Source organism: Crassostrea angulata, chromosome 3, assembly GCF_025612915.1.
Source record: "Crassostrea angulata isolate pt1a10 chromosome 3, ASM2561291v2, whole genome shotgun sequence".
NCBI classification, from domain to species: Eukaryota; Metazoa; Mollusca; class Bivalvia; order Ostreida; family Ostreidae; genus Magallana; species Magallana angulata.
Window position 1 is genome coordinate 6064215 of NC_069113.1, and position 19548 is coordinate 6083762.

General features: G+C 34.7%; 1 pseudogene; it reads right to left on the reverse strand.

Moving 5' to 3' along the window:
• Window positions 1-14875: 14875 nt before the first annotated feature.
• Window positions 14876-16473, reverse strand: LOC128177802 (uncharacterized; annotated as a pseudogene).
• Between the last annotated feature and the right edge of the window lie 3075 nt (window positions 16474-19548).

Here is a 19548-nt window from a genome sequence, read left to right on the forward strand (position 1 = left end):
TACGGCCCGGTTCAGCTTTTATACTGAACGAAACCAACCAATTGGAAGGGTTTTAAAAGAATTAAATAATTCATTCATACTCCGCCCCTTGTAAATTCTTTTGGCAGTGTTTTATCAATGGGAATAATATTTACCATACAATCCTTACAAAATACCTCTCTTTATAGCCCTTCTTATGCTATGATACCATCACCAGCTTGTTTTGTCTCCAGCCCCGCGGGAGACGCTTAGAAGAGATTTATCATTAAAAGACAAACATCATGTTCTTCTCTCAGTCATAATGAACGATAGACTCTCTCTTCATAGAACATTGTCCGAAGGCTGCAAGCGATGTCTCCAAAGGTTACAGCGCAACTAACAGAGATCGAGGACCTTCAAGTATATCCTTCATGTAGACCATGCATGTTGACAAAACCTTTCTCTGAACATTTGTTTTAACTTTCTTTCATGTTGTTCATTATATAAAGATGAAATAACTATAGACACTGGCGGTACAGGTATATGCTGGACCCGGGCACTTTTAATCACCTGTGACGGAGTCACTACCTTGATGAGTTGAAGGGGGAAATGAAAATTAAAAATTAGACCCTTGTTTTGAAAAATATTCTTAATATTACACAAATTTTTCAATGCCATATTCTATGACAAAAATGGAAAGGTTGGCTTTTTGACACCTTCCATCTGTCAAGCCGCCAACCGAGTTTTTTCCACAGACCGAGGTGTTGGAGCAAGGTGTGCGTATGACATGGACCAATGCATGTGCAGACCAAAAGAGGTCACCGCAGGTGAAGGTGAAAGCACTCTGTTAAATTATTTAGCCCCCTCCTTTCTCAGCAAAAGAAAATCTCGCAAATGTACACATCATTCTGAAACATCAAGTGACGTTGTAATGACTGCTCTAGTTGAGGTTTAGCTTGCAGGACTGAAAAGGATAGAGACGGTATTGCCCGACTCCGTGCGCTCCAGTGGAGATCCCTGGGAGGAGGAGAGCCAGCTCAAACAGTCACAGCTTGTTGTCTTTTAGGGGTTGTTGATCGGTCCTCCATTGATGAAGATGTGTGTACAGATTAGTTTCAGGAGACTGAATTTTGTGTCAACAGAAGAACTTTTAATTGATTATTTTTACGCCTAACTCCACGTGACGTCCCGTCCAGTTGCGAGATAATACCGAGTGCATGTTCTAGCAATTTTTACGAAGTTCTTCTCGTAAAGGGGAACTCGCTGTTGTAATTAGCCTTACGCCCGGACGTATATGGTTAGAAACCTTATTAACCTGAATAAAGACAAGGTCGAGGATACAATGTACATATGATGTTTATTCCTCTGTGTCCCAAGCGTAAGTGACACAGAATAAAAATGAATATTAATAACAACATATTGACAATTAAATTTAAATTGAACATTATTAAAGAACATGATTAAAATAGACATTAATATAACATCACTGGTCCGCCATTTAAAGAGTGGCGGCCATATTTAAAATCAACTTCCGGTATCAATTCCCGGCCGTTGATTGACAGTATTACAATTTTAAAGTAAAAATATTGACTAAACAAATTTTCAAATACTGAACCCAATATCCAAATTAGTATTAAATTATCATTAAAGTAAGTGAATATGAATCGGATTTACTGTACAAAATTATGTTTAAAATTATCTTAACACCCAAGTTAAAAATGTTATGGAACTTTTACTAATTTCTTAATGTTAAATTAAAGCTATCACTTTAACTTAATTTTTAATAACTTGATTAAATAATAAAAATACCTATAATTCATATAAACAATCTAACTTATAAAACATAAAAATACTGACCTGAATAAAGACAAGGTCGAGGATACAATGTACATATGATGTTTATTCCTCTGTGTCCCAAGCGTAAGTGACGAGAGGGAGACGGGGGAATAAACTTAATCCTCGACCTGTCCTCAGTGAGGTCACTCAAAGGGGGTAATTACAGTGTAATTAACAAATTATTATAATGACTTTATTGAATTTCCTTTGGGGAGCCTCGCGAGGTTAGCGTCCCCTTTTACCTTAATTTTTATTCAATTAGCGGAAGAGTTTCTCACTATCCCTGGCATCTATTGTTATGCGTTAATCCTAAAGAGATAGTAAAATTAACTCAAATACCTACGCACTGACAGTTGAATAGATAGACCGACTTTTGTTTGCATTACTTCTTAACTTGAACATTTGATAATTGCCGAAATGTGAGAATGATTTATTCCTAAATAAATTGTTACTAACTTTCTAGATCCGAACAAAAAGGAAACGTGTAAACGTTAATCCGAACCCATGTACATTATTTATGTAGCGCGACGCCTTCTTCTTAATATTTATTTAGCCCACAAATTCTTAACTTTCATTTAACTTAAATCTTAAATTGTAAAATATAAAATAATTAAAACATTTACGAGATATTATAGACTATAAGTAATTATTACGTAAAATATATAAAAATCAAAATGTGCACCGTCACACTACCATGTGTCACGGTGTGACATTCAATCTTTCGGACTATTTCTAATTAATGTGTAAATTAACTTTTTCGGACTTTGTGTTAATTGCTACAAAAACTTTTCATCTATTTCGACAACTGTTTTATAAACGTTATTAATTCCGCGCAGCATTAATCCCACCTGAGGCACAATCAGTGATGGACAGCTAATCTTTTAATTGACTTCTGTTTATGTTTATTGACACTTAAGCTTCTTTCATCTTATTAATCCTTTTATGTACATGCTGCTAAAATGTCCCGAGTTACTCAATAACTGTTTGATAATTGATTTACTTACATCTGTACTTATTATGTTTATCCTTCATTGTGTTGTTCCATTGTTCATTATATATTATTCTGAATTGTAAATTATAGTCAGTTAGAATCAGACCTTCGGTGCTGATGCATACCAAACTCACGTAAAAGTATATTTTATGTAAAGTCTATATAAAAGTCTGAAAACTAAAAAAAAAAAAAAAAAAAAACGTTTTACGAAGTTCTTCTCGTAAAGGGGAACTCGCTGTTGTAATTAGCCTTACGCCCGGACGTATATGGTTAGAAACCTTATTAACCTGAATAAAGACAAGGTCGAGGATACAATGTACATATGATGTTTATTCCTCTGTGTCCCAAGCGTAAGTGACACAGAATAAAAATGAATATTAATAACAACATATTGACAATTAAATTTAAATTGAACATTATTAAAGAACATGATTAAAATAGACATTAATATAACATCACTGGTCCGCCATTTAAAGAGTGGCGGCCATATTTAAAATCAACTTCCGGTATCAATTCCCGGCCGTTGATTGACAGTATTACAATTTTAAAGTAAAAATATTGACTAAACAAATTTTCAAATACTGAACCCAATATCCAAATTAGTATTAAATTATCATTAAAGTAAGTGAATATGAATCGGATTTACTGTACAAAATTATGTTTAAAATTATCTTAACACCCAAGTTAAAAATGTTATGGAACTTTTACTAATTTCTTAATGTTAAATTAAAGCTATCACTTTAACTTAATTTTTAATAACTTGATTAAATAATAAAAATACCTATAATTCATATAAACAATCTAACTTATAAAACATAAAAATACTGACCTGAATAAAGACAAGGTCGAGGATACAATGTACATATGATGTTTATTCCTCTGTGTCCCAAGCGTAAGTGACGAGAGGGAGACGGGGGAATAAACTTAATCCTCGACCTGTCCTCAGTGAGGTCACTCAAAGGGGGTAATTACAGTGTAATTAACAAATTATTATAATGACTTTATTGAATTTCCTTTGGGGAGCCTCGCGAGGTTAGCGTCCCCTTTTACCTTAATTTTTATTCAATTAGCGGAAGAGTTTCTCACTATCCCTGGCATCTATTGTTATGCGTTAATCCTAAAGAGATAGTAAAATTAACTCAAATACCTACGCACTGACAGTTGAATAGATAGACCGACTTTTGTTTGCATTACTTCTTAACTTGAACATTTGATAATTGCCGAAATGTGAGAATGATTTATTCCTAAATAAATTGTTACTAACTTTCTAGATCCGAACAAAAAGGAAACGTGTAAACGTTAATCCGAACCCATGTACATTATTTATGTAGCGCGACGCCTTCTTCTTAATATTTATTTAGCCCACAAATTCTTAACTTTCATTTAACTTAAATCTTAAATTGTAAAATATAAAATAATTAAAACATTTACGAGATATTATAGACTATAAGTAATTATTACGTAAAATATATAAAAATCAAAATGTGCACCGTCACACAATCCCAAAGATTAAGGATCACTCTCAATAGTCTGCGCCTTAATTACGTCTCAGCTAACGTGCAAGTGCCCGGGCAATTATTACTGAACTGCCTTGACAAATGGGGGGATCTTTTCAGAAAATACGTTTCGACCGTAAAAGATTTAATTGCGCAAAAGTTTAACAAATTTGTATGCCATAATTGTTTAGGGATAGTATTTTATACATTTGGCTAAAAATTCATAAACATGAACTTAAAGTTCAGGTGAACCCTAACTATTATGTATTAGTGGGTACATGTATACTATTTATTGGAAAGATTTCGATCAAACCAGATATTTATTGAATTACCGTTAAAGCAGTTATAATCTATGTGATCAATGATTGCAATATTGTGTTTGAGTTCTAAGATCATGCAATGTAATGAACGATATCGGACAATTTAAAAAAAATGCAAACATATAATCATTATGAAGTAATACAATGATGTTAGTGAGAAAAATCGTTGCAGAAAGGTCGCTCGTCATACATGATACAAGCGTCGGAATGATCGATACAAGCGTCGGAATGATCGACTCAGCGAACTCAGACGGTGCTCTGTTATTTTATGATTCTTTTTAGCAAATATAAATGAAACTCAACATGAAAAAGCCAAGTACTCAGGGAAATAAAAAGAAGCAGGCAAATGAGTACTGCAAGGAAATTCGGACTTTCTTCATTTCAAACAAGAGAAGTTTTTTGGTGTGATGCTTCTCAAAACAGAAATTTCATTTCTCATATGAATCATGTCAATAAATTTTGTGTGCTTTAATCTATAAATTGAGATACAAAACAACATGCACTAGGGCGACATACTTATTTACACAACTCTACGTTTTTTTACCTTTAAAAAGGCATTTGGAATGTTCAGTTGCTCACAATAAAATCATTAAATGCTCGTGATTGAATATGTATATAGCTGCGATCTCAAAATACATGCCAATTTTGCAGAAATATTTTTTTTACCAAAATGGTTCTGCTAATACGTGTATATAAAACAGTCTGAATGATGTTTTGTACCTTTCCGTTCTTTTCAATTTGTTGTCACCGTGATTGTAAATTTTGTTGTTTGCCTGTTGTCATTTTTTGTACACTTAGGATGACGATGGCTTTAATCTTTGTGGTGCTAATGTTTTTTGTTAGTTTTGAATTCGCAAGGTGGGTGTTAAATCAATTTACAATATGACAATGGTCACTGAGCTGTTAACTGACGGTGTCCAAATTATTTTTTCCTGATATTTAAGCTAATGTGGTGTTTTCTAATGTATTTAACAGCTGCATGTTTGAAGAACTATCGGTGATGAAGAAATTAAGATAAAACGACAATGGGTTGTTTTGGATGATGCTTTTTTTATAACTATTCCAGTAAACGATTCGTTAAATTTAAAGTGACGAAAGTTGTTGTTGTTTAATATTTGCTTGTGGTTTGGGTAATTTTTTTCTCGTCAATTCTCGCGACCACACTGTGAAATTGCTCTCTGTGATCACAAAGTCTGAACATTTTTCAATCTAAATTAAAATTTTAATGTAAATATGAATACTTTCCATGAAAATTAAATTTCAAATTGTTCTTTTCATGGTGGTAATATCGAGAAAATTATGTATTCAAGCTACACGTGTGCATCAGTATGAATGTCGCTCAGAATCCAACTAGGACACGTTGATTATCGTTTTGCGGGAATACAAGTGGCATTTACAAATTGTTTTCTTTTGGTGGTTTTCATTAACCTATTCTTGGGATTTTCGTTATGAACTGTCACCATAAAATTGATGAAATTAATTTCTTTCTAAAAGTTTTTGTACTATGAATACAAAATATTTTCTGGTATAATTAATTTTTTTTGTTATGATCATCAATATTCACTGCAATTAATTGATTTCTAATGTGGTTAAAGATTCAATGAGGAAAAACTTAATTGTACAAAGGACTCAGTCTGCTTCTTATTGGTCCCTATATACTAAAACTTATCTATTAAGAAAAATAAACAATCCAATTTTAATAAATCTGTTTTATAAATAAGGACACATTTTCTCCTCAAAACTAGTGCATTGTTGATTTTTCAATGCCTCGATGGATGTGCATACACTTATAATACATACAATTAATGTTAAAAATTCACGTACAATATACTTCAATGGACTTCAAAAGCATGTCTTCTTAGCGGTTAACGTTTTGGCTATACTTGGCCATTTGGTAAAAAAGCTAAATATTTTGAAAAAAGTTATTGTTAACTAAAAATTATGATACTGCACATAAATATTGGCAAGGATTGTAAAGGCCCAATCCCCACCCTCACCCACCCTAATGTCACATAAACCAAATAACCCTGCGTGGTTGACCAGCACGTAAATGATACAGTTACACAGCCTTGGACTCTGACATCTTAATAATATGAAACACTTGCTGTGTTCCTATGGATCATTAAGCGGAAGATGGCCATTCCTCACGCACTCCGTAATACATAATGTCACGACGGAGCTTGGAGTCTTTTTTACGTCTGGTAATTAAGATGAAAAGTGTTTTCGCAGGGGTTGAGGGTTGGATATTTGAGGGGCAATGTGACTAATGCCCATTTTCCTTTTTGTCGGGGGTGGCGCGGTTAGAGCTTTAGTAGGTAGACCAGTTGTAGGTCTGTAGCTGCAGGTAGACATGACAGAACATAGCATACACCTTACACCATCGTACTTTTAGTTTGTGAGTTTCAGCGTAAGCGTGCGTTACACAAGCAGGAAGTGTTATATCTTCTGCAACAGGTGCGTGTGCTCCAAGCATGCGTTAATGGAACGATGTGGCATTTGCAGTTCAAAATTCATACAGCACGCTCAGAAGGCCAAGTAGCGTTCAATTTGACCATTAATCATCTCAGGTATACCTCATTATTTACATTTCTGAAAGTATGTTAATAAAGAAAAATTGGAATCCAAATATGTCTTTCGCATGCATCGGGGACATGGATTGCACTTTTGCAGACTTGGGAATGGAATATTTAATGAGAAAAGTAGTAGATGTTGGAAAATTCGACCGGTTTATGGCAGTAATCTACCGGGAATAAATACATCTCTTAAGTTGTACTTTTCGGTGATTTTCTGTACTTGACAAAATACTTTTGGGTAATTACTGATCCAAGCTATTAGAAAATAATTAAATTTCACGGGTTTCCCCCCGTGACAACCGCTGTCCGATACTCAAATTATTTATCATTTTTACTCCTTTTATAGGATTGATAATTTCATTCAGACACATTGACCCGACATTGCGTGCTGCCAATCAAATGTGACTGTCAATATTTCATTTCATTTAAATGTTGATTTCTTTCATTGTAGTCGAAGATAAGGACTGTATTGAAATCGACGTTGTGCATGGGAGTGCCGAATTTAATTAATAGGAGGTAGTTTTAATAGTCGATGATTTCGTCTCCGTAGTATCCGACCGACTCCAGATCTAGATACTATTTCAGTCATTAATCATTTTTCGGCATTATGTCATTTTAAAGAGGTGATGAGCTAAAAAGAGATTAATGTCTTTACTTTTGGTTTCAAAAGTTTTATTTTGTTTCAAACACCAGTGATACCTCATACAGAACAAAATTCTATAGATATTAAGAAAAAAGTGAACTTCAACCTATACCTGTATTTAAATCAGGTAAAGATTTACTACTCCTTTACACGCCATAATGCTTGATTTAACCACAATTATGAGTATCATTAATAAGGACATTGCAAAGATATAATACAATTTATTACGAGCATGAAAGACATGAATAATTGTTGATATAGAAAAGAAATTATTTCTGCATGCATAAATATTTCTTTGTAAACATGTATACTATATGTAGTGTTAGTATTCATGGTAAATACTAAGTAAATACACAGTTTTAGTCGTTTTATATCAGTACAAAGTATCAAAACCACATTTTATATAAATAGTAATCTTACGAATAAAATAGGAATCAGAAATGCTTATGATATAAAGAAATGCACCGTTTTATTTCCAGTGAATTTTTTCTTTGTAATATGGAAATGTTTATCCACTATAACACCTAAAATAATGTGCTTGGGGTGGGGTAGGTGATATCTGACCCCCAGAGACATAAACTGTAGGTACACAATCGTAAGAAAAGGATTCACCCTGAAAACAAGCCTATGTGATGCAGTTGTTAATAGTCCGAAAAGTCTGTCTTCACAAAATATCAAAGCAGAGGCCAATTGCTGGAAAGGTTTAAATTTCATAAACGTTTCCCTAGTTAAAAAATCTGGGGGTCTATTATTTAAATTAAGTGCGTGTTGCAACTATCTATCAACTATCTATCAAGGATTGGCTCAAAGAATATGGGTCGCTGTAAACTATTTGTCGCTTTTAATGGACTCGGATTGCTAGACCTTAGACAATAAAAACTGGTCCATTTAACCGCGCATCTCTCAGTTGAATGAACTGGAAAACTGCAAAAAATGTTTAAGGTACTTTGTCGACTACCAGATACTTTGGATTCTTGGGAAAGTATGGGGTCTTCCTCAGATGTAAGGGTATTTCCCGTGACCCAGGATTTTTGAGGGGCAACCCAAAGGCAGTTCAAAAGCGGCAGTTTAGGGGACAAAAACGGGCACCTCGCCCAGTGCGTATTATATATCAGGTCTCGTATCACGTATATACTTTTTGTTGGTGTAAATATTTACCTGAAACTTCATATCTCCGACGATATCAAGTTTCAATTTTGTTGAAAAATGGAAAGTAACGAAACTTAAATAAACATTGTGGGATATTAGAGTCCCTCGAATATAATTACAATGGCTGGACCAGCGGGAGCCTCATTTTGGAGGACGGGTTAAGGACCCCCTGTTATTTCCTCAATTAAATTCCGATTGGGTTCTTACGAAACCTTAATTCGGTTTTTTATCTGAAGATGAGACGCACATTATACGGGTCACAGTTCAATTAACATCAGTGTATTGATCTATCGATTAATAAACTCACTTTTATTGCTTTTGACTCATAAAAAACGTATCACCAAGATATCCTCCTCACATAATGGTAAATGGGGGCACTTTGATCTCTAGTTGTTGAGTGATTGTAGTGTCAAAGAGAAGCACGGCTCTAATACATTACACAATGACATCAAATGTATTTTCACTTCCAAAATTCTTAAAAGAAAACAGAAAAGCTCAGTCTCCTTATTTGTCAGTAATATTTTATGATAAATTTCTGCGCTGAGTATACAAGCACAACAAACCTTCACTTTTGTTGCGCTGAGAGATTTGATCTGGTTTTGAGAATCATTTACCGGTCTTGCACTTAATGATTTATTGATCAAAATATGTAAAATATCAAAACTTTTATTATTGAGGGTTTTTGGTTATATTTACATTTTCTTTATCTGCTTAAAATTTTCTGTATTTAGGCAATCTGATATGAGTTTGAAGACACGGATAGTATCTAAAATTTCGGTGACAAAATGCAGATAGACTTTCGCTTGCATTTCAATAGAAAACATAGGTAGATTATTTTACATAATCAGGGCGAGATTTCTCTTGATATTTTCCAGGTGTAAAAGTGTTAATCCCTGGTAAATTGCCTTTGATCATATTACTTGTTGAAATGAATTTGGTTGGGTTGTTGGAATATGCGAGATCCTGCACGTCTCATAAATAATTCTAAATGGCAAACACTAACAGGACCAAGAATAGAAAAAGTAATGCTCAACTGCTGGGCTTCAGTTAGCACCGGATCCAGCATTCATCTGACCTTTTAGAACTCAGAATATGGAAACGATAGTGCCTTGCAACGTCTTTATCTCCATGGAGCAGTAGAGTTGTGCCCCCGACCGAGATAACAGATCTGGACCAAACTTTTTTCGCTCCAGCATATTATTTGTTGTACTGTCTTTACAACTGCCCGAATATTACCATTGAATAAATATTTGTACAAGTCGGCGATAGAGGGTTATCAGATCCTGACTATTTATCGCTTATTCGTCCAGGGTTTTAAAAGATCTGCCAAGCATTTAAAGCATCTTTGCCCTTAGCCCAAATTCCAGATGGGGGAAATGGATGGTATCCAATAAGGACCCTATCCTGGCCTTTGCTCCCCGTTGCAATCAATTACAGGTTGTTCCTTTAGTTGCTATATCATATAAGCCTGCAGGAGGTCTTCAAATGCCGCAGTTGCTCTCATAAATTGCTCGGCTCCAAACAAATCAGATTTGGAAAGAGACAGTAATTTGTAATATGTATTTTATACGTTAGATAGAGGCGTGATGGTGTTTAGAAATTGAGACGGAAACAAAAACATGCTGTTTTAATACGCATATACAGTATACTCAATGAAATTTTTAAAGTATAAACATATAATTTTTAAATTGAAAGTTTGGCAAAGAGGTAGAGCGAGAGACATCACATGATTCTTTCAATTTGTTACCGAATTTTATTGTGTTTTGGAGTCGCTGGTTCTTATCCTTGGTGACTTCCGGTATCTCTCCTCTTAGGCGGGTCTTTGTACAGTCTGTGTGGCTAATGGAAGGATTAAACCCCAATATGGGATGCACTGCACACACTGCAGATTAGGTGTGGCGGCCTGATACTATCATAAAAGACAACAGCTAAAAAACAACACGCCCGTGGCTCTAAGTTTTTATCGTCAATTATAGAAATATCTGACGTCTGTTTTGGTGTGATTTTTCTATTATTTGTCTTGCTGATTTGCTGGGAGAAAAACATCAAGTAACAATATTGACCATATAACTCTTCATTGATCAAAGGTAAATGACACACAGAAAAATGAAAAATATTTTAAGTCGTTATATGGTTATATGGTTTTATTTTATCTTTTTGTACGCTTGGTAGGTTCAGTAATCCCTGAACCACACACGTTCTTCAGAGGGGATTTTGGCCGCATACTCAATAGGGTGTTGGATAATTGGATGGGGGTGATGGGGATTGTGGTGGTGGTGGTGTTGATGAAATAATTAGCACTGCTGAGCTGTAAGCGCATGCACCGTATTTTCTTTGAAAGTATGTATAGAATGTTTCCTTGTATTGCATTACGCCTTCACATTCCTCCATTTGCATGTATCTGGACAATTTCTGCATACCATCAGATATTCAAGAGACTAGCTCGGTGTCGCTGTCGAGATTTCCCTGGGAACTGTAAGGTTTTGGCTCATATTTTCTCCTCATTAATTCAATTTTTGAACCCGAGTTAAAATCTTCTTACAATAGGACGATACAGTTTCATTATGATGTTGGTGTTGCAAAGCAAGAAACCGAAGACGTTGAAATCCGAGCAAACACAAACAAACAAAAACTCTCCTCCTGGCTGATATACCCGTGATTTGGAAACCAAACTCCGACCATTCTTATCTTTAGCAGCTAAAATTTGAAAACATTTTACGAATGGTGAGCGATTAGTAGTGTCAAGTTCAGCTTAGAACGCCATATATTTGATGCGTTGCTGTTCAATAGTGTGTATTTAGCAAAAATAAGGCGTCTCGTCGATTCGAATCAAATCAAATTAATATTTGAAAAATAAATTTAAGACATCATGAAATAGTGAAAGTTTTACACTAAATGTACATGCATACCGACAAAAGCAAAGAATACCCAGGAAATCTTCGGCGACCTCATTAAAATGCACATGTCTTTTACATAATCTTTTATTTTAAAGATACACATATCATTTACATACTTACAGGTTAATGAAGATTTATTTGCAATAGTCGACTTTGGTTGATTATTTTGGTCTCATAATCGTTTTACAGGTTCAAAGTTAATTGAAATTAACATTGTGTTTCCATGACCTACAATTGCTCTGTTAGCGTACTCTAGTGTTAACGTTCGTAATGTGCAGTACACTGTCAAGTTGTGAACTTTGTATTCACTGCCACCCGGTAAATTCACAATTTACAGCATGACAACGCTATGTCATGATCACTGATATTATATGCTTGCATATTTTTACTTGTTTCAAATATTGATGGGAGCAACTGCGTTCATTGAGTTATAAATGCAACCAGTGGTTATAAGGAATATATAGAGCGATTGAAATACTAATTAACTGACTGACATCCGTGATCCCCTCTACCCTCCCTTCTATGTGTCTACAATGTTTGACAAGCACCGGATGATTGGCGATGACAGACGTTAATGGAGGCGTTCAGTGTAACCGCCTGGTGGACTGATCCTACAAAGATTGTCAGATGTAAGGCGACCTATTCTCGTTATCGCTGGATTGTGATGAATACATGTGTGTCATAAAAAATGCAGAAAGAAGAGTTGACATAGATATATAAAAACCACATCCAGTCATTTTTTTTAGGTATTAGGTTATCCAGGTTTTTATTTCAAATGATACTAAGTAAATAAATTCTAGCTATTTTCAATTATCCTTCTTTCGTTTAGAATATATTCATATTGTCTGAAAGATGAATTAGTGTAAAAATTCAAGACAATTTGACGTGTTTTCACCTTTTTTTAAGACCAAAGGTTGGCTGCATAAAAAATAGAGTATTTTTAAAATATTAAAGTGAATTTTTTTTGTCTTTCATTGTTAATAGTTTATGGTCAGAAAAATCATTTCTCACCACAAAAAAACCAAAAACAAAAGAAATACTTTTTTTTTAAAAATGCGTTGATTTTTCCGATTTTGGCTTGAGCTAGGATGATAGTGAGATAACAGAGCGGAAGTTTATTGCTGGGGAATGAAATGTCACGCTCATTCTGTGCATAGTTTTACTTTATTCACTTCGGTGTCACTTTAAATTTTCCAAAAAATAACATATAGAAAAATACGTGAAAATTCCTCTCTTTATGTCATTTGTCTCAGACAGCCCGACGTCCAATGGTTTCATTGAAGTCAATTTCACCCCCAAAATTAAAGTTATTTGACCGACTTTCTTCATAAACGGTAAAGAAATACCACGAACATTGAATAGAATAGTCCTCTTTAAGCTATTCAAAAAACCCTGATTTATTACATTACTCTACGTAAATAATGTATTTTATGTTCTCAAATATAGCTACAGATTGCATACGGCATGCCTTAGATAAATATAAATTAGTTAAGTCTATGCATGAATGTCATAGAAAGATTTACACCTACTCGCAGTAAAAAACAACCATTGAATCTGTTTGTGCAGCATGAAAACATTTAATATTCTTGCATTAAACTCGTGTACTTGAGCTATAAAATGTGTTTTGTCCAGCAATTGGTAAAATAAACTTCATCCCACATTACTCGTCGACTTTGAGTGGTTAATTTACCTCGCTGTACTGTGACATCAATGGCGGCGACCTTGTATTCCGACCTGGAGTCAGGGTAGAGAATACAGCGCCAGTGTTGGTCTGGGGACTACTTACAGGGACTTTGTGTGTCTGTGATTGCCATCTAGAACGGTGTGACGTAATACATGTAATGAGTTTCTGATTAATGTCTGAGGATCGAAGTCCCCGACAGATACTTGACATTCTGGAAATGTCCAAGGTCACAACAACCTAGATATCACATCAATGGCAAGAGCAAAGGGGGACATTCACAGAAAGTATTTTATTAATCCAACTATAACTAGTTAAGAGGGCTGAGGGGGTCGTGAGCATTTTTAGAATATATATTAATGTCTATATAAGTATAGAGGAAAATACTCATATTTCAAAGATATTATATATAGATTTTTCCTTTACCAAATAAAAGTCCATAGCTAAAAAGGTCATTTCTAAAAATTTAAGGTAGGTACGTCGGTTACTTGCTGACCATCTCCTATGATGTAACTATGATGGAAATATCAAATCATTGTCATACTGTACATTTTGAATGTGGGATGTGTGTAGATGCAAAAGTTACAATACGACAACATGGAGGAAAGGGGGGTTAATGCAAAAGATGATGCAACTTGTGTACGAGATTTTAAACTAGAATTTAGGCACAAGAATATCAATATTTGTCCTGATATGAAGATTCTTTTTAACAAAATGTATCGAAAACACGATTTATAAACAGGGCTCGTTTTGACCGCGTCATTCCCGGCGTTTTCTATACATATTAATATCGCATGTCATAAACATATCATAAATTTGAAATTTACAACAAAAGTATGCATTACAAAAGGGGGATTTCAAAGAGATGAGCGACATATTTATTCATAATCTTACATTTACGATATAAACACGCTCTCAAATTATTAATTATTTATGTTTTATGGGTATGGTCTTATTAATGTAAGAACTTTGAAAAACAGTTTTACTTAATATGATATAAATGACACTTTGTTCCATGCAGCCGCTTTGAAATTTGAAATAAAATATGAGAGTAAGTGAGTGCTGGTTTGTTGACAAATAAGGTCACAATAATAAAGATGATAAACAGAAAACGAAACACAAAGAAAGGTTCTACTATTATATATGCATACTTGCATAATAGCAATAACTGTTTTCGGAGTAGAATTCGTGCATATGTATATTTTGGCAAAGGTAGTTTCTGAATGGAACACTCGTTAAGAAGTCTTAAACCTTTCACAAACTCTCTCTCTCTCCTCTCTCTCTCTCTCTCTCTCTCTCTCTCTCTCTCTCTCTCTCCATATTAACATAAATGAAAGGGAAAAAAATCGTTATTGGACAAAACAACTATGAACTTTTTAAAAATTTCTAAAATAATTTATTTTTAAAAATATTGAATGTCCATTGTAATCAACAAACTTGATAATACCATCTGGTTGTGATGATGTGATCATTCATCTGAAGAAACTACGTACACAGATTTTTTTTCAGACATAAGATTGAAAACAGACAATCATTCGCTCAATTACCCCCATTACAACATACATAGAAATCATGGAAATTGGGAACCATAACGCCATCATTATTTTCTAATTTAACCAGACACCCTGTAATCGGGTGGAAAGACCGGGGGCACCCGGACCTTTGATCCCGGAAATAATACCACCGGCCCGGGTCAAATACGTAATGATGATCTTACGAAAGCCGGGCCCAGATGTCTGAATGGGAAACTGGAGACCAAGACTGAGCGGTAATAAATGTGTAATTTTCTTCACATGGTAAGACAAGAAGATGTAATTTACGTCTTGAGTGCGTTTATCGTGCAGGATGACACACGGTAAAGGTTGTCGTCAACGGGGAGGACACAGCATAGGAGGGACCGGAGGGTCGTTGCCCTCGATCTACGACCCCGGGGAGGACGGTCAACAATGTGGGTCAGCATGTTCTGATCTAGTTCCTCTACATGAGTCGACGAAAGTTCTTGAACACTCTCTGTGATGTCTTCAGCACCTACTGAGTACGACGGTTCTTCCACGTCTTCGTATGAATCGTTTGGGTTTGGATCAACACCATGGTTGTCATTTTCTGAGATATCCTCGTTCGCGGCTTCTTTAGGGGAAGAATGGCCTAGATTTGTTGTGTTTTGGGGTTGAAGTATCTGGAGTGGTTCTCTCGATGTTGAAATCAACTGGTCTTGGTCCAAAGCGATCAGAGAGTCTCTGTCATGTTCACCAATAGGGCAGCAATGGTCTGAGTTCACCGGCTGCTGTTGCTCCAGCTCTTCACTCTCAGGAAGCTGCTTAAACGTTCTGAAGTCCAGCTTCATGTCGTGTCGGTGAACACTCATTCTGTTCTCTTTTTCATCCTTTAATAAAACAAAACGTACTTATTTTATTTTTTTATCAGTATATTATCATAACCACAGTAAGTTTTTACTACTGCATCGAATGCATCGACGATGATTTGTCTCAACTTGTCGGAAAATTGTTTTTATCTTAATAAATTATATGCTTTTCAGATGTCATGATTAAGTTTTTTCTTCTTTAAAAGATTTGAAATTGATTACATGTGGTTGGTTTTAATACTTAGAAAAAAGGTGATATTGTAAAAGAATACAAATTTTCTGTGCAGCAATGAGAAAAAGACGACGATCGTATACTTGCCTGGCTGGTTTTGCAAGGTGAGTCTATGTCTGCCTGTATATTCATGGTCCTTGGACTGAACATCCATGGTTGACCGGATCCTTGGTCTATCCACAAGTCCTGGGTTCCCTGGAGACGTCGTCTCTTGGAGGGACTTTCCCGGTAATTCCTCTTTCCCGGTACATACCGTGGTAAGGTCTCCCTCATGTTTATCATAGCATTACCAGTGCTCTTCCAGGATAGGATCGAATACTGGTCAGCCGATTGATATGTATTTAATTAATTGACCATGAGTTGTCTTCTAATTAACGGGCACCTGCCAAAGAGTAACGCTAAGTAATAAGCTGAGTAAATATCTGTCTTTTCCTCCTGTCACCTGTGTTTGAGTCTAATTACTCTTATGCATATCATTTATTAATTGTGAAGTCCTTTTTAATTTCTTTCATTAATACGTGCTATTTAATCGGGTATTTAGAGTAGGTTTTCACACCCTCTAAATCCATATTTGATTTTTAACTGACTTTTATTAAAGTGGGGTCTCGTGTAAATGATGAAGTCTATTCAGGGAATAAAAGAATCACTGTTAATGACCTGACACGCTTTGTTCGTGAGATCACCCATAAAAATCAAAATGAAATTATCAGAGATATTTGTCATTTTGCTGAATAGGTTTCCCCCAAAATAGACGAGAATCTCATATCCCTGGCATTATCAGTGATAAAGTGCATATAGCATCATGATGTAAATAAGAACCTGTTTGCATTCTTAGGAATATACAAATTATCGCCATGAAATATTACAACGCGTGGGAGTGTCTCGTATACTCCCAACCATTAGGGCTTAAAAATAAAACGCACGACAGGGCCCGGTTAAACAAAGGTTTTAAGATCCCAGCTATTAGGGGTCAAACATGTCAAAATTCAGACAAGTTAAGCCGAGATCTAGATTAGAAGACATTATTGCATGAACTTTTATCCACATATCAATCATTTTATTACAGTTTTCATATAAACATACGGATGCAAAATGGTTTGACTTAAAGTGACTTTAAGACGGCATGAGGTTTGACCAAAACTCAACCATTAAGGAACGAATGTACAGTAAATCATTGAACTACTTGAATGTTCAATTCCTTTCACCTCATTAGAGTGTCATAGAATTATTTTGACAGTAAATCGAAATACTATAGAATGTTCAAATTTTGAAGTTGCAAGAATGCAAGTAACTTTCGTCTATATATAGGACCAGAACACAGATTCGTGGGGATGCGTTAAGGAGTTGTTAATAAATATGGTACATGTATTTATGTGTACAATCTCGAACTAACTCTGGTACCAAACTTAATCTGTTAATGCTGAATCTGTAGTCCATACGTACTTGTAAAAACCCTTGATTGATCGCGTGAAGAAGTTTATTGTAAGCTGTAGGTAGTTAACATTCACATTGCCTAAGCATGAAATTATGTTAATTTGTTATTTTTAGTGTGATTTATTTAAATCCAAATAAAATATTTCTTCTTTACGTATTAATTGTGGCATGAAATTCGGGACTGAGATAGAGTACGCGCCATAAATCATAGGTTTCCCGTGTGACAGAGTGATGCAGAACTCAGAACCAATGACGACTTGTCGATGTCAACTCCCCGCGTCAAGAATGAACATTTCCAAATTTAGTGGTTACAAATGAAGAAAAATTTATTGTAAAAGCACAGAGTGTGAAATGAGTTTTTTTTATTGAAGAATAAGTGTCTCTGGTTGCCCTTTTATGGAGAGGAATAAAAATGAATGAAATATGTATCGAATCACGTGACCAAATTTGAAAAACATGGGGATTTAGAAAAACCCTACAAAGATGAAAGGATAAGAAAATAGACAACTTGAATGGTAAAAGAAATTGTCAAAAATTTACATATAATTGGCAAAATAAAGAAAACAACTTCATTTTTTTTTCTATAAACCACCCAAATCAAAGACGATAAAACACATTCAGTGCATAACATTATTATTGCATCTTTCTGAATATTGCGCAGAAATGAAGTCGTACTTATAAACCCTCGTAGAGCGCGCAGGAATTGAAGATCTTTTGTAAAGAGGAAGAAGACGAGACGTTTGGAAGCATATAAAGTGCAAAAAGGGTAGAGATAAATTTTTAAACGTTATCACTGACTTGTATTGATCGTGTTTGATGTTCATTAAATAACAAGAAGCGTTTGATCACTCCCAATAGTCTAAACTGAAAGTGTACACCTTCGACCCATCAATAATATCGAAAATTGATCACATGGAAACATGAAATACATCATGCTCAACCTATTTAAATTAACAAAAGCCGACTTACCTTGTTATTTCTTGTAAAAAGTTTAAAATATTCCATGAAAACAAAAACCAACAAACAAATAAATCAAAAGCAAAAAAATGTAAACAATAGCTCGAATATATCCCCAATCCATTCTACAGTTCAAAGAAATGACAACATAGCTCTCGTTTCCAAGTTGACGCGTATTTATGAAACATAGAGATGAGCTCTGTAGCTGGTCGTCCATCCGAATGTTTTCAGACCGGGAGCTACAGACCTGTAGCTTTTGCTCATATAGAGTATCTTTCATACTATTCAATCTAATAGGAATGTCCTTGACCATTGACCGTTCAAATGAATTCATTTTCAAAGTATTCAGAATACCTAAGGATTCAGCCCAGTATTTTCATGACAAGGGACTGTGGTGGCTCCTTACTAAAATAATATTTCTGAAAAGTTTTGACACGATATTTTACCTTGAAGAATATGTAAAGCTTAAAGGTCAAGGTCACAGTAAATAATTTAAGAAGCTTTTTCTTTTGAAGTTTACGCTTGGAGTACATTTACGGTTTGAGGTTCAATAGTACAAAAATGAATTGGAAGGTGGAAATGTCTATAATTGTTAGAGAACAGTCTACTGGCACTATTAAATGTTCCTGCTTAACATATGAGATTTTTTTTATTGCCATGCAGTGTCAGAACATTACCTTATGTAACAATGAAGTTTTGAAACATTAAAGATTAACAAATTGGTTGAAACATTCATTTTTTGCAGCAACATTTTGAAAATTATTTTTTTTAAAACAAAATCAGAATAGAAAGGAATGTGTAAAATGTGAACTAAGGAATTGAATTAAATTGAGATTCAAAATAGTTTCCTTAAATTAATTACATTGTTTTTAAACACTACTTTTGAAGAAGCGGAGAAGTACAAGGTGTTTTCCACAGGTGTGCAAACTGCAAAGCAAACCTTTAAACCCAGTCTCATAAATCTAATTATATTTGCTTTATTTTGCATATTAAACATATTCCAAATATAAAAACTACCA